The sequence below is a fragment of the Myotis davidii genome, unplaced genomic scaffold (assembly GCF_000327345.1).
Source record: "Myotis davidii unplaced genomic scaffold, ASM32734v1 scaffold753, whole genome shotgun sequence".
Taxonomy (NCBI): Eukaryota; Metazoa; Chordata; class Mammalia; order Chiroptera; family Vespertilionidae; genus Myotis; species Myotis davidii.
Window position 1 is genome coordinate 2,914,044 of NW_006286231.1, and position 11,623 is coordinate 2,925,666.

An 11,623-nucleotide genomic window follows, 5' to 3' on the forward strand; every position below is an offset into this window, starting at 1 on the left:
CAGGAAGGAAGAGAGTGTTATATGATTTATCCCAGAATCTTTGAAGGCAGCTTTTTTTTTTTCTCAGCTGGTTCATTTTAGTGTTAATGAGCATTAAGCTCATATATCAAAGAGAGAATAATAAACCTCTAAATGTCAACCCAAAGGAGGTCTTTATTTTTCTACTTGAAGCTGTGAGGCAGCGAAGATAATTTAAGATATGAAAGCCAGGAAAATTACATGAAGATTCATAAAGGGAAAATTGGAAGAGGCATGAAATTGCAGAGCATTTGAACAAGAGAGTATTCTACCTGTATATTTAGCACAGCAATGCCGAGGGGAAAGAATACTTTAAATAATTGACAATGTGGAATTAAAACTTGCAGTAAAAATTTGGAAATGAAGCCCCTTATGCTTGTCTTTGAAATGACAAATGTGAACATTTATCGTTTGCTTTATCATAATCTCTAAGGATGAGCTGATTGATGATTCGGAAAGCATGCTTTCTGTCTTGTACATGGTACTAAATTAGAAAAGAACAAATTAATGAAGGGTCCTAGAGGGTGTTAGTAAAGGACTCAAATCATTGCAGTGCCATTGCTGAGGCTAACAATAGTGAATGGGCTTAAGAGGTTAGGGCAGAATAAAATATTCCTCTTGATGACAGCAAGAGCAGGTCTCTCCGAATGACAGTATCACAATGTACTGACTGAAAAGAAGCTTGAGTTAGAACAAATCCTTCAAACTGAGTGATTCAACAAATTGAAGAGGGAGAGAAAACATTTTGATTCAAGAATAAAACATACCTGGACATAAAGGCATTCTCGGAAAGGTCTGATGCAGCTAGTCTGGGTGGTTCTGGGCGTATAATTTAGGAGAAAGTTGGAACATATTCAAACAAATGATCAGGTTACCTCAGAGAACTAATGGATGTGCCTTCTTTCTCTCTGACACCGAGGATTCGTTATAGCTGATTTTGTTGTTATGTGGTTATATTCTGGGCATATCTCTACTATGCTTCCTAACTCTGATTAGATTTTTACTTTCTTGAAGCGTAGGTGGTCTCTGATTTTAAACTATGGGACCTAGAGAGTTGGAAGTGTACAACCAGGGAGGAACTTTGCAGAGAAGCCATGCAGATAATTGCTGATACCCAGGTCAAGGGAGACACACGTATTTGCAGGCTTTCTGGTCACCTTTGTGTGTGATGGGACCAAGGCTTCCTGAAGCTCAAACCATCTGTCATTGGGACTGATATGCTACCATTCAAAATTCAGTCCTTGAAGACTTTTTCAGGTCTTGCAGTTACCCATGTGCTGGTAAAAGTTTATGAGAATGGCAATCACCTACATCTTTGTGAGTTCAGTTTTCAGCAACAGGTTAATGAACAATTTGTTATATCACTGGTAGGGAGTAGGGGAGTCAGAAGTTATTTTATAATTTATTTAGGGTTAACTGACTCATGGATTACTACCTGGATTAATGGAAGGCTTCGAAGGAGCTACTTCCTTTTCTTATCCTCTTTGTTCTGTTCTTCCTTCCCCATCTTCTCTTTTTTAAGGGCTTTCCTGAGAAACTTGTGCTGCTCACCTACAGAAATGTCACGTGAAGTACACCAGTTATGAAGCATCCTCATGCCGCCTTTTTCTTCGCTGTTTGCTAATCCAGCCTCTCACATTTCCAGAGCAGAGCCCCTGTTCTCTCAGGCAGCTCAAGTGCCTTACTCTCGGCTAACAAGACAAGATCTGATAGAAAATTCACTCTAAGCTTTTAATGATTTAATGTGTGACTCCTGCTTTATAGATAAATGTATCTGCAAAAAAGAGGAAAAAGAGCAAATAGGAAGACGGGAGCAGTGCTTAACCAAACCCAAGGAATAACTAATGAAAACATTTCAAACATTTTTACACTTGCAAGAAGGAGACAATTTGGGATTATTATAGGTTCCTGAATACTCTTTAAATAATTCTGTTTCTGTGTGAAGATAAAACAACTTGTATTTATGAGGACATTCATGTATATTTTACAGGGAGGTAAGGGCATCAATTTTTAAATTACAGTTATATTTTCATCTCAGTATATATATATTTTTTTTACAAAGCAGCAGTCTTCTAAAGAGCCCATTTCATTCTCAACCCTCAAAAATAAATTGATTTTGGGGCAAAAACACAAGACATATTTAAAGATAAATGTATTCCCCATCTCAAAAATAATGCAATGCAAAACTGAATAATATAAATGTTAATAATTTTTATTTTATGGGATAGTTTTCTTTTAGCTTGGATATACAAGGATGTAGCATACTTAAAGAATATTGATGGGAGAAAATTATGGGAGTTGATTAGAAAATTTGTTGAGAAATGATTTTCAGTGTCATTTCAGGACATAGAAATCTTTTTTAATTTAAGAAATCTGAATTAAGGTAGTGTCAGGAAACAGCAAACTTGAACTACTAATTGAGGGGAATTTGATAAAGGAACCATTTATAGAAGGTTTTGTGGGGTAAACAGAGAATTCAACAAGGGATACACAATACCAAAGGGTCAGCAAGAACAGGCAAGGCAGCACCCTGCTAGAGGAACTGCCTGGGAAGGTCTAATAGGCCCATAGCCTTCTGTAGTGGAAGCAATTAAATCATGTAAAAGAGAGTTGGAAAAACAAAAATTTTAGCCAGTCTTACTCTCTTCCCATCCAGCTATTTCTTGCCACTACTTCTCTTTGGCAAAAACCAAAGGGAAACCAAAATGCAAGTGAGCTCGTGGACAAAATCTATATAGACCAACCCTTTGGAGAACAGAGTTTGGTGGGAAATGGTAGGGTGTGGATCCGAAGGAAGAGGGCCGAAGGAAGCTATCCAATACAATTGCCCATTGTCAAATTATCAATTTAAATTCAATCTCTTTTCATTTTTATGCCCAAATTGCTCATTTTCCCATCTTCAAGACTAGTTTCGTTGTAGCATTGATGTTCTAAGTTTTCAGACTATTTCTTTTGTTCTCATTTTGTCCTTACAATTTCACAAAATTTTTATGGTCTTTCCTCTGACTAACATTATCCCTTGGTGCTGAGTACAATCATGGTTGCTATTCTTGGATTTCACAGCTGTTCTAGAAATTGGGAGGACTATATTCCATAAAATGTGTAAGACTTTCTCAAATTACATTTATTGAGATATTATACCAAGAAGATAAAAGATGGTTATTAAGAAACAGGTAAGTAAAATATACACTAATTCAAACTATAGTTTGGACTCCCCACATTATGTTATGCAACAAGATTGAACAATAATAGGTTCACAGCTTTCTCCTCTCCAGAATCCTATGACAGTGGCCCAAATTTTGCTCCCTGTCTCCTCCTTGAGAGACACTGTTTTTAATTGATAAATGTTAGGTCAATGTACAGCATATGATGATGAAATTGTAAGAGAGTAGAAACAAAGAAAATACTTGCATGGGGCCTGGATATGGAGAAAAAGCTGAGAAAATTTTGATGAGGTTGTCTGAAATATCTGGGGAATAAAAGCACTAAAGAGGAGAACGAAGAGGATTCCTGAGGACTATGTATTTAAGGTATCACTGTTATTTGCTTCATTCAGCGATATTTTAAGGTGTGTGTGTTTTTTTAATTCCTCTGGTAGCTAATTGTATTCCCTCAAACCATGCCACTAATATTTTTATATATATATTTTATTGGTTTTTTTACAGAGAGGAAGGGAGAAGGATGGAGAGTTAGAAACATCGATGAGAGAGAAACATCGATCAGCTGCCTCCTGCACACCCCTAACTGGGGATGTGCCCACAACCAAGGTACATGCCCTTGACCAGAATTGAACCTGGGACCCTTCAGTCTGCAGGCTGACGCTCTATCCACTGAGCCAAACCAGTTAGGGCCATGCCACTAATTTAAATCAGGACTATGTAAAGATCAAATTTATAAAAATTAGTCTTTTGGAAATTGTCAGTGGGGTTCTAAATCTTACTTAGGCACATGGGTGGGTGGGTATAAGGAGGTCCCACTAGGCTTAATTGTAGGATGCCCCTCATCCAGGCCCGTGAAAATAGACCACTAATATGCTGCCAGTGAGACATAAGCAGCATTACTGTGACTTGTGACATAAGTGGGGTATCTAGTGGCGAAATGCTCCCATGCAATCTCTCCTCCCCATGAGGAAGGCAATGCCTTAGGGAGGGAAGTATTAAATGCTAGAGTCTCGCGTTTATTTCCTGGGAAGTCACCCATTTTCCAGCTGGGCAAGTGTGTCTGAACATAAATTATTAATATGGACGTGGTCACAGATTTCTCCTCTCCTAATACTAATCCTGTTATTTTGAAATCAATTTCTCTCCTTCCTTTCCTCTCCTAGAGTGGAAGGATTCTTAGTGCAATTGATAACAAAAAGCATTTGCCAAGGGAGGGTTGGAGGTGGAAGGCACGGTGGGATAAAGCTGTAGTGGATTAAGCTGCAAGTTAAAAGATGTGTAGAACGAAAACAGATTTTAAATTAGTGTTTCTAAGGATTTCATAATCTCATTTCAAATTCTGGAAAAATACAATTTTATATTTTTAAGTAATTTAACATTTTACTTTGATTTAGTCATTCAAAATAAAAAGTTCCTGGGAAGTCACTGGGGAAAGCAGGGGAGCTAAAGGTCAACCAAGGACTAGCTCTCAAGGACTCCAGCTTGCAGGTGCTTTGCATATAGTTGTCTCTTCTAATTTACAGATTGTCCATCCTCATCAGTATTCTGTAATAGACCATATAGGTTCTGGGTTTATAAGATTTACAATAGAAACAAAAAAATACAGGCAAATGTTGTCTTTGGTGGCCTGGGTCTTATTTTTCTATGCATCTCTCGTAGAATCTGGGGCCTCTTTTATCAAACACCTCTAAATTTCTATAGCTTATATTTTGCTCCCTCTTTGTGATCTTAAAATCTGCATAGTGCTATTTGGGGGAATTCTCTTAATTTCTTAGGACTTCACAGTTTTTGATTTATAAAATAAGGATTCTAATCTGTGAGCTGTAATTATTGTGTTGCTAATGAAGATCAAATGAGATAATGAATGAGAAAGTGTTCTGGAAATTGTAAAGTGCTGTAAAAATGTAATCAATTAGGAGCAGAATTGTTTACAGCCTGGCAGTGAAACCTGGCTAGATCCTAGAGTAGGGACAAGTTTCAAAAGTGCCATTCTCGCCCTAGCCGGTTTGGCTCAGTGGATAGAGCGTCGGCTTACAGACACAAGGGTCCCAGGTTCAATTCCGATCAAGGGCATGTACCTGGGTTGCGAGCACATCCCCAGTAAGGAGTGTGCAGGAGGCAGCTGATGGATGTTTCTCTCTCATCAATGTTTCTAACTCCCTCTCCCTCTCCCTTCCTCTCTGTAAAAAATCAATACAATATATTTAAGAAGAAAAATAGTGCCATTCTCTGGGCCCCTCCCTCTAGAGATCTAATCTAATTGATCTGAGGTCTTGGCATTGGAATATTTTAGAAGCTTCCCAGTATTTCTATTGGGCAGCCAGTGATGACCAAATAAATCAATGGTTTCTTTCTGAGAAAGTGTATTCCTTCCCCATGATGTCTTTTTTAATTTTTATTTTTTAAGTTTTACAGTCTAGGTTTCATCACGAATTGTGAAATTAGGGGCTTTGTCTTTTAAAGTAGTTTTAGCTTTCATGAAGATACTTGCTAGAGTACCTTCGTAAAGCTTTTGCACCTCTCACAGGATTTGTTTTAATCTTTCACTTATGAGGACCAACCTTGGAATAGTCATAGAAGTCATAATAAGAAAATGAAAAGGGCAGATTACCAGTTGAGTACACACTAGGAAGGACTAATATGGGGTATTTTAAGCCTCTGAATCATAAAAAAAACAACAGTAGAATCTGTGATAAGAGCTGTCTTTATGATCCATAGCTTTTAGACTATTCTGGTGAAACATTTTCCTCCAGTAGTCCCATTTGCTGTCTTGCCTCCCCTCCCCAGCAAACATAGTCACATTGTTCCCTGTCTCTTTTGGTGCATGAAGATAAAACAATCCAGCCATTGAAACAACTTGGTTGGAATTTTATCATTGCAATCATGAGTAGCTATGTACTGAAAAGAACTTATTTAGACATATATCTGTATATATGTATATGCATATGTATATATTTAGAATTTGATGTTTAACTTTAATCTTGACAATTGACATCAAATTTCTAATTACTCTTTCTAAGCACCTGCATTATTTTATTTAACATTTATATTTATATATTCTTTTGATAAAAACATACTTCTACCTTTTAAACTGAATTTTGATCATCTGTTTGTCTACCTGATGGTGAAGACAAGTCTGAAAATTTCCAAAAGAATTCAAAACTGTCAGTCTAATCATTGCCAGCCATTACCATGTCCGCAATTGCTATGCTGCTATGATTTAAATATCACAATGATTTGTCTTAAAAATAAAACCATTAGACATTGTAGATCCTGTCTTGTTTTCATAGAAAGTAGTAGAGAAGTAATTTATTCTGTATGTCAATGGCATTGATTGTGCTTTGGAGAACTTTAGTTTTTAAGCAATGTATGCCTTGACTTAAGAGATTCTGAAATATAAAATATGAATGAACACATCTGATAAACTAGAAACAAGTATTTGCATTATGAAAATGATCTGCCATAGATGTCTTTGAAAGTTAGCTCTGAAATTGTTAGGCTCGTACAATTGCTGCAGACATGGTCAATTGAAACTAGTGATTCATTTGTGGGAAAGTATCTTAAGAAAAAAAATTAAGACCCTTACAATTAGGTATACAGATTTGCTCATCATCATATTAAGTAGAGTTTGGGGAAAAAAATGGCCTAAATATCTAACAATTGGACAATAGAACAATTATAAAACTTTTAAGATGAACACTTAATAAATCTGAAAAATTGCACATTTTAAAGTGGTTAAGATATTAAATTTCATGTTGTCTATTTTACCATAAGATATATATCTTATAAAATATGGCAGCAATACTTATCTTACCTAATAATAGACAAACATGTAAGTTGACCATACATTCGCTACGCTAACCAGCCAATCAGGAGAGTATGCAAATTAACCCAACAAAGATGGTGGTTAATTTGCATACATAGGCTCCAAGCGGCGGAGCTTGACAGCTCCAGGGCCAGCTCTGGCCAGAGCCCAGCCAGAGCGAAAGCCTGGGTCTCGGGTGCCAGAGGCAAACCGGTGCCAGCAGCCAAGGGAAGGGAAGGCCTATTGCACGAATCTCTTCATGCAACAGGCCTCTAGTTAGCATATAATATTAGTTGAAAAGCAAAATAGATTATAAATGCAGCATAATTACAATCATGACAAATATGCAAAGATAGAAAAAATCAGAAAGATATTAAAAATCAAAAAAGAATTATTTTAATTTTTCTTCTATTTAATATTTAAAATTTTAAAACATTTTTATAATTAAATGAGCTTTAAAACAAAATATGCTAAAATAAATTGAATCTATGTACAGAGTTCATGGAACCATTTTAAATTATTCTCATCATTAGTTCTATCACCTAAACAGGTGTGTAAAGAAACTATATAATTTACTTTTATTTTTGTACTACATGTTTCATGCAAGATGTTACTGCAAATAGACATTTTTAGATACAAACAGAGAAAAAAACTAGATATATTAAAGTTTGTGTGGGTGAGAGGCGAGGTAGTTATTCAGTATCTTGTTTGAAAAACAAGACAAAAATAATCAGAACAAGATGCTGCTGATAAAACTGATGAAAGTATGGGAGCTACTTCTATTTTCTGTGGTACAGGAATGCTTCATCATCCTCTAGTGCTGTGGAGTTCTTAATAAAACTCAAACTTACCATTTAAGTTCTAAAACTAAATAGCAAATAAACACTAACAAATAATTTGATAGGAACCTTTCTGAAATGTATTACACACTTGCTTGCCTTCCTAAATGGTTTCCACTGAATTTAATCTGACCTTTTTGGTTTGACCTACATTAATGGCTCTACCCTGTTGAGCATGTATAATTCTTCTCTTTTAGTAGTTGCTCTGTCTCTTGCCTTGCTATCAAATGCCACTTCTCTCACAGATGACATGAGTGGGCCTCAATAGAACTACCTCTTACTTCCATTTGAATTGCCTATGTCCAATTTTCTCTGGCTAGGTAACCTCTATATTAAACTTTTTTGAGCTTTGCATATCATCCTATATAATAAAAGCCTAATATGCTAACTGTCCAGTTGACTGGTTGGCAGTTCAACCAATCAAAGCATAATATGCTAATGATAGGCTAAGGCCGCTTAACCGCTCACTATGACATGCACTGACCACCAGGAGGCAGACAGTCGACCAGTTGACCAGTTACTATGACATGCACTGACCACCAGACAGTCGACTGGGTAACCAGTCCCTATGATGTGCATTGACCACCAGGGGGCAGAGCTCTGACCAGTAGGTTAGCTTACTGCTGGGGTCCAGCTGATCGGGACTGAGCAAGATGGGCCGGACACGTCCTGGAGCCCTCCCATGGTCCCTTCCCAGCTGGCCAACCTCCTGTGTCCCTCCCTGGCCCCAATTGTGCACCGGTGGGGTCACTTGGCCTGACCTGCACCCTCTCGCAATCTGGGGCCCCTTGAGGGATGTCAGAGAGCCAGTTTCAGCCCGATCCCGCAGGCCAGGCCAAGGGACCCTACTGGTGCATGAATTTGTGCATCAGGCCTCTAGTGTGGTTAATAATGTAAATCATTTGGCATCCCAAGGAGTAAAGTGTGGAGAGCGGCTATAGCATTTGGACAGGATCAAGCCTTGGACTGACTTGTGGCAAAGCCACATACAAGTCCCAGCTTGGAGGGCAAAGCCCTCCCAGCACAAGTATAGCCAAAAGGCTATGGTTGTAAGCTTGACCTTATAGTCCGACCCTGCAGTCCTAGGTAGCTAAGGGATGTGGGCTGCAGGGGGTGTAGCAAGTGCTGCCTAAACAAAGCTTGATAGAGTTCAGAGAATGGCAACAACAGGAAAGAAGCCATTTGAAATTTGCAAGAACATTGTAAACATCTTGCTCTTGTTTTATGTGATCTTGCTTTATGTGATCTGACTATAAAATGAAGACTGGGCTTACAGGCTGTGTCACTGTTTCCTCATCCAGGCACAGTGATCCACCTGGTCCTAACTGTATTCTCTTGTCTGTCTTCTTTAATCCTTCACTGCCCCTCCTCAGGGTCACCCCTGGCTGTGCTGGACGTGGTTCAGTAAAGGGCTTGAGTTTTTGGAAGGTTCTGTTGACAGCCCAGAGACTGTGTTCTTCATTATGAATGTATGACTATGTTTTAGGATAGTCAGGCTTTCAGAAGTCTGGCTCCCAGATAAATGGAGAATCACAGAACTATTGTAATACTGAAGTAGTAGAAAGAGAGGGGGGAAATGGTGATAAGCAAATTATGCTTTGTCAATATTGTCTTATGGGTAAAATGGGAGAAATTATCTCAAAAGGAAGCCAGGAATTGGAAGACTTCCAAATGGGCAGAAGTTAGCATATGGAGTGATGAAATGTAGGGGAGAAAGGGAAGAAGAGTCTTTTTAAAATCATTAAATCTTTCAGTATTCAATATGTGTGACGCTTTGCCCATAGCCACTGAATATGGGTTTGTCTAGATGTCCAGCAAGCCATACTAAAGGAAAGAGTTAGGAGACAGACTAGAAAGGTTCCCCCCAAAAATGAGAGGTAGAGACTAAAAGTTATAGAGTCTTAATAAAAACCTGACACTTCTAATTGCTATATTCTGAGACCAGTATCAGAAATATGATAGAAGACTTATCCAAACTCATAGAAGACTTCTGAAAGCCTGACTATCCCAGAACATAGTCATACATTCATAATGAAGAACACAGCCCCTGGGCTGTCAACACAATCTTCCAAAAACTCAAGCCCTTTACTGAACAATCCCACCCATGCTGGCCAGAACAAAACATTTATGATTCTAAGACTGGGAACATTTTGTGTCCATGGATTGCAAATCTTTTGTTTTTGGAAACAAAGTCCAATAGAAGAGGAGGGATGACAGGGGCATAACAAATATTTGAAGAACTAGTGTCTGAATAGCATGCAAATTTAGTGAAAAAATAAGTATACATCACAAAACTCAGAGAATCTCAAGCAGAATAAACACAACCACATCTCAGTATATCATAGTGCAATTGCTAAAAATAAAAGGTTAAAATGGTGTTAAAAACAATAATAGTAAGAATTTTCACTGACTTCTTACCAGAAACTATAAGGCAAAAGGCAATGGAATGGCATCTTTAAAACTGTAGGGTGAGGGCGGTGGGAGAAATGCTGTCAGTCTAGAAGTCTATATCCAGTGAAAATACCCTTCAAAAAGGTAGGCCAAATTTTCAGATTAACAAAATTGAGAGAATCCGTTTTCAGCAGATCTGCACTAAAATATCAAAGAGAGTTCTTAAGGCTGAAGGAAAATGGTATCAGGTAGAAACGCAGATCTGTGTGAAGAAATAAAGAACCAGAAATGGTAAATATGTGAACTAGAATAAAATATATATTTTTTTAAATTTTCAAATATCTTTAAAAGATAATGGACTGTTCAAAGAAAAATAATGATGAAATGTTATTTTGGTACATTTATAAAATATGTACCAGAATTTATGACAACAATAGCACAAGGAAGAAAACAGCATAAATGCAGGTATATAATAAATTAGATGGTTCTTATAGCATAACCCCAATAAAATTATTGCCCTAACTGGTTTGGCTCAGTGGATAGAGCATTGGCCTGCAGACTAAAGGGTCCCGGGTTTGATTCCCATCAAGGGCATGTTCCTTGGTTGTGGGCACATCCCCAGTAGGGGGTGTGCAGGAGGCAGCTGATCAATGTTTCTTCTCATAAATGTTTCTGACTCTCTATCCCTCTTCCCTGCTCTCTGTAAAAAAATCAATAAAATATATTTTTAAAAAGTACTCTAAGATAAAATTACAAGAATATAGAACAGTGGTTCTCAACCTTCCTAATGCCGCAACCCTTTAATACAGTTCCTCATGTTGTGGTGACCCCCAACCATAAAATTATTTTCGTTGCTACTTCATAACTGTAATTTTGCTACTGTTATGAATCATAATGTAAATATCTGATATGCAGGGTGTATTTTCATTGTTACAAATTGAACATAATTAAAGCATAGTGATTAATCACAAAAACAATATGTAATTATATATGTGTTTTCCGATGGTCTTAGGCGACCCCTGTGAAAGGGTCGTTAGACCCCCAAAGGGGTCGCGACCTACAGGTTGAGAACCGCTGGTATAGAGGCTATATAATGGAATAATAAATAACACCATTCAATATATATTAATCAATAATTTTCAGAACTAAAGAGAGAACTAGACAAATCTATAAATATAAAGATTTTAAAGCCTTTTAAAATTGTTGATAGATTAAGTAAACAAACAAAGGCTAGAGAAGACTTGCAATCTCTGTCAATCAGCTTGGCTTAATTGATATTCACAAACACTAAATCCTCACATAGTAGGATACACCTTCTTTGTAAGTGGATGTTAAACATTCATTAAGATTTGTCTAAAATTCAAAAGATTAAAAATTGGACTTCATAAAGATTAAAAATTTTTAGAAAA